The 5,743-nt window shown below is 35.2% G+C and overlaps 1 long non-coding RNA gene across 1 annotated transcript; it reads left to right on the forward strand.

Moving 5' to 3' along the window:
- The first annotated feature begins 1,152 nt into the window (after positions 1 to 1,152).
- LOC113763878 lies at positions 1,153 to 2,297 on the forward strand. Its single transcript, XR_003467418.1, has 3 exons — positions 1,153 to 1,654; positions 1,905 to 1,955; positions 2,214 to 2,297. It is a non-coding gene; the product is annotated as an uncharacterized LOC113763878 (long non-coding RNA).
- The last annotated feature ends 3,446 nt before the right edge of the window (positions 2,298 to 5,743 follow it).

Raw genomic sequence — 5,743 nt, forward strand, 5'->3', positions numbered from 1 at the left:
ATCACAATGCAATGCAATTGCAGGCATAGGATAAGGTCACAGATTTATATCAAGTAATAAATCTCTAAACCACTCCGCTTCTCTACGTGTAGAAGGTAAAGCTATGAATTCAGCTTCCATGGTCGAATGAGTAATCATAGTTTGTTTCTTTGAAGCCCAAGAAACAGCTCCACCACCCAATATAAACATCCATCCACTAGCAGGATTTTGATCACCAATACTAGTTACCCAACTAGCATCTATAAACCCCTCAATAACGCTTGGAAAATTATTGTAGAATAGACCCAAATCTTTGGTTCTTTTAAGATAATCAAGGATGCTTCTTACTTCGTTCCAATGATCTTTACTAGAATTCTTGGTATACCTAACTAGTCTATACACTGACTGAATAAGAAATATCTGGTTTTGTGTAATTCATTGCATACATTAAACTTCCAGGGGAGTTTTTCTCATACATTTGAACGTCCTGATTGTATCTTCTTGGTCGAGCAATGGACAGTTGATGTGTTGAGTCATCTACATAAGTAATAAAAGAGCCAAAGGATTTGGTGGTTTTCACGTGACTTTTGTCGTCTTCACGTGACCCATTTTCCCGTACGTTTAGCACGTTGGGCGAGTTTAGGTTGTTAGCCCTCTTCCAACCCTAATAGCTAGTTTGGAAAAGTAGATTTGGTGAGAAAAGAAAAGATTACAAAGGAAAGTTAAATCTTTCTCACATTTGGGACTTTGGATAGGAAAGAATTGAATAGAAACGGAAGGATGTCAGCTCCCTTCCACATCAGAAAACTTTCTGCCCAAAATCGGCGGAAAACGTGAGAAAATGGAGTGAGTTAAATGAATTATACCATATGCCATTTTTACCCTTAAAAGATTAAAATATAACTATATAACCTAATAAAATTCTCATGGTATCTTAAGGTTTAAGGGTTTTTATGTAAAATTGAATCTTGTCTTTTCAATTCTCTCCCTTCCAAACAAAGAAAAGTTATTTCATCTCCTTTCTTCTCCAAAACTCCCAAATAACATGAAAAGATATTATAATCTTTTCTTTTCTTTTCTAACTTAAGGTTTCTGTTCTTTTCTTTTCTTTTAAACTCCCAAACTAGCTATAAGTCAGACCCAAGTTTTGAGGCGCCGCTTCTCATCTTCTCCTCTTCCTTTTCTTCTCTATTTTCTTTCTCCATTCCTCTAAGGTTAGATACACCCCTTCTCCTCAAACTCTCTCCGTTCCCTTTCTCTTCCTCTCTTTCTCTCCCTTGCTCTCGTTCTTATTTATTTTGCATTTCCCGACTTGACTCTTGGCTTCTTTATCTGGGCCTCTCAGCAGCCGGATTTCTTGCACACTTCTGCTACTTTCCAATCCATCCTTAAATCTCTCTCCATTGCCCACCAATTTAGAAATGCTCTTAAAGCAAGTCAAAGTCCTCCATATCCACCTTGACCCTTGCGTTTATCAGTCACTTATATGCTCCCACCTTGCAGGCAGGAAAACCCATATTGCTTTCTCGATTTTCCAACAACTCCTCCATTCTGCAGCTTCCAAAATCCAATCTGAAACCTGCAATTCACTGGGAACCTAAAGGATGCCCGTAAGGTGTTGGATGAAATGCTTCACAGAGGCATCGCTTTGACTACAGTTGGTTTCGGTGTGTTCGTAAGCCGACTTAAACCCTCTCCTCTAAAAAGAAGTTGTCAATCCCTTCTCTCTCCTTCTCCGATCAACTGCAAAGCTAATGTTCCCCCGATTCTCCCTTAAATTTTAGAAAATTTTTGGGCTCTTCAAGACTACAAAATCTGTGGCTCTTTTATTTGCCCATAGATTTGCTAGTAGTTGCCGAAAAGCCCTACATTCAATAGATCGATATAATTTCACAGTTTTCTGTATATATCTCTAGGTTTTTTAGGAATTTTAGTTTCAGAGAATCAACGACCGTCGCAGCAGCCCTGGATTAGAGGTATGGTTTATTTTTTGTAATTTTAAAAAGTTTTATGTTCTTTGAGTCTTCTTACTATTTTTATGTATTTTTGTGCTTCATTTTTTCCTCTTTGTATTTCTTCCTGTTATATTTTTTTTTAATTTTAAAAATTTTTATGTTCTTTGAGTTTTGTTACTATTTTTATGCATTTTTTTATTAGTTTTTTTCCCCGTTGTATTTCTTCCTGTTAATAGTGAATAAACTGAGAGTTGATTTTTTGAAAATTTGATATTACAGATTTAAAATGCTGGGTTTGCCTAGAGTTCAGGAGGCAGGGAAGCTTTGATTTTGATGCCCAGAGTTAGAAAGCCTAATTACACCTCTGTGTAAGGTCCAACTCATAGTTATACATTTATTCATTTCTTGTTTCTTTCATCCGAAAAGTTTGGGTCTGAATGAACATGCTGACCATCCATTTTCTTTTCTGTGACTAAAGTTCCTTCATAATACCTGTTGGCTATGATAATCTCATTGATCAGATAGCCTAGATCATAACTTACCCATTGCTTCGGTATAGTACTGTGCAAAAGTATATGTAATGTGCTTCAGTATGTTAACTGAAATTGAGTTGCCAAGGGTTTCATCTTGCTTCAAACATATAGTAAAGATCGCACTCAACAAACATAAAATACTTAATTGATAAGTGGTCCTAGAAGGATGATTACAAGTATAAACTTTCAAAAGTACTACACCATGACAGCAAGATTAGAGAGGGCAGGACTGAGGGAGTTTGCGGGTGGGGGAAGAGGAAATGCTGCGGTAACTCTTTTTCCTAGGCTTTCCCAGCTATGTGGAATAGCTTTGCAACTCAATTACATGGTTAGCCTCTCTCTTTGCCTGACACAAGAAATTAATAATCTTCCCTTAAAGCTCATCCATAATTTTGCCATCATCTTTATTAGCACTGGAAGAACTAAAACTTCAAGATCCTAACTGTCAAAATGGTAGCTGCTTTTTGCGTAATTTTTTGGTCCAGCCAAATCCTATTCGCCTGTCTTGATGTTTTATATAGGTATTTCAGATTTTTTGTATTCTCATTTTCTATTTCGGTGTATTTTCAGTGGTTAGAAATGAAGAGATTAGAAGTAAACATGATAGGATTTTCTCCTCCCAAAAAAAAGAAATCCTCCTATTGTTTGGCGAAGCACTGTTCTGATAATGATATTTCTCTCCCCGTGTCCATAATATTTCGAAACAAAGAAACCAAAAGGAACAGACATTTTCTTTTTTTCCCATCCTTGAGTTTTTGGCTTTTCAAATAATATGCCTAATAAATATGTTATGGTTTTGTTGCTGTAGAGAGATACTGCTCTTCGTTTCTTGTCGCAATACTTACCAGAATATGCAAATCCAAGGTATGTTCTCGTGCATTCTCAAAATGCAGCATTCATTTGAGCAAATGAATCCTTTGCTCACAGCTAATGAATTCTTTATGGTATGTACATCAAGGGATGAATGATGATTACAATTGGTATAAATGATGTAGAACTACCTGTTTTAGTCATCCTTTAATTGTGTTTGTTTTCTTTTCCTAATTTTTGTGCCATTTCTTTTGTTTTTGTTTATTTTTTGGCTTATTCTGTGATTGTTTTGTGCCACAAAGTTCAGTAATTGTTATACTGATCTTTCTGTTGATTATGTAGGTTATTCTTCTATGCTCAACAGAGGTTGTGCTTAAGCGAAGTTTAGTCCTTTTATGTTACGGGATTTGCTTGCCTGAAGTGTAGTGAATTTGGGCAATCCCTGATAAGTCCCCAAAGACTGATGCAGTGAACATGTTAGTATCATCGGTTAGGTCAATATCAAAGCAGCACCTATATTAACATAGATTTGAAATTGAGTAATTAGAGCCCCTCTATCACCCGTTCTATTTGTTTCTTGCTATTTTTCTTCTATAATGTAGCTTGAACGTGATGATAGAACTGTTATAGGAGGGTATTATATCGATATACAACTACTGGTCTCATTAGGGAGTGGAAAATATTGTAGTACATGCTATGATTTGTGTACAGATTTTTTTCCCATCATATTCATTACTCTTATGATGTATATTTGCAGGCAATCACTCTGCCAAACTGCCCGAGAATAGTTACTCATGATTGCTGAGGTTAGTTTCCACCATGAAGTGTGAATGGAATGCCAAAAAGTTAATGACTTTTGTTCTTTTTTATATATTATGGACCAATCACAAGATTAAAATTACAGTCAGTTTTCTTTGTTTTGGTTGCTTGCTGAGTCATTCCAAATGGAATGCCAAAACGTTTGACTTACTTTTGTTCTTTTTATATATTATGGACTCATCGCAAGAGAGAAATTACAGTCAATTTTGTTTTGGTTGCATGCTGAGTCATTCTTAATGTCTATTTTTTTGCTTTGTTTTAGATATTTGGTGTGTTGCGACTATTACCAGTGAAGTTGCACCTGCTGACAGCCTCAAATCTTCTGTTTTCTCCTGAATTTTAGTTTAATTTGGTTGATCTTGTGGAAATTGATAGAATATGCATATTGCCAACAAAAATGCAATTTTTTTTCCTTGATTTAAAGAAAGTTAACTGTCAAAGGTTAATGGTTGTGTTTTCATATGGCTATAAATAATGAAATTTTTTCTAAAATCAAGGTCAATGTTTTGAGTATGTTTGAACTTAGTCCTTGAGAAAAAAACTAGATTTTCAATAAAATAGGTTCTTGTTGATAAGAATCCAATTTTCAATACAGTTTTGAATTTTGTTTGAGTTTGTACCTCAAATATTTGGGTTGAATTGCTTTTGGTATTTGACTTTGTGACATATGGAGGAATTTTGTTCTTGTTGTCTATTGATTTTGTACGAAACTGAAATTCTTTGTGTGTCTACTTTTTCTATTGAAGGAATGGAATTTGGATCGTCAAAAATGACGTTCTTAATGGTTGTCATGGTCTTGTGCATACTTTACATTGTGGGACTGATCTTTTGCAATGGAGTTGAGAGACTAATTTACATTGTGGGGTACATTGGCTATTTATTCTTATGCTGTTTATGATTATCCTTGTGATTTTTTGCTTCAAAATGTTGAAGTGGGTGATCATGTGGTAGAGCAGCTAAGAAGGAGGAATCTGTTGTGCTGTGTTAGGCATTCATGTAGTCTGATTAGGAGTGCGACTCAATGTTAAATTGATTATTGTAATCTTTTAATCTGTTTAGCCTTTTTCTAGAGAACAGTTTTAGTAGATGTTTTAGTTAATGTGTAGTTATCATTGTTATAAAGAATTCAACCACAGATATTTTGTAGTAGTTAGGTTGTTGATTAATATGGCTCAAATGCCATTTCAGTTTGTACGTGGCTTAATTTTTTATGTGTATTTATGTACAGTTTTTTGCATCTATGTTAATCTGTTTTGTGGGTGATCATTTGTAACAGCCAAAATCTTGACTTGCAATCAGTGGTTTATGTGTTAAACTACAGCCAAATAATGATTCTAGATAAATTACTATTTTTAATACTTCATATATGCTTTTTGGTCTGTATAAAACTGGGCAGAGCATTTTAGATTCCCATTGCGCGAAGCGCGTTTGTGCCTCCTAGTTCACTTACAAGAATTAAGGGCACTCCGAGTATTACAGATAATGGTGGATAAATGGATTTTGCTGGCTGTTTCAGTTACTTGTTGGAATGTATTCAGGTGAATTTGCCCGTAAATAGGATAACTATTATGTTTTGTCTGGTTTGTGGTGTCCAAAGGTATTTGTGTCACTCAAACTAATGCTAAAGTCCTTCTGTCGCATTACAGC

Source organism: Coffea eugenioides, chromosome 2 (assembly GCF_003713205.1).
Source record: "Coffea eugenioides isolate CCC68of chromosome 2, Ceug_1.0, whole genome shotgun sequence".
Taxonomy (NCBI): Eukaryota; Viridiplantae; Streptophyta; class Magnoliopsida; order Gentianales; family Rubiaceae; genus Coffea; species Coffea eugenioides.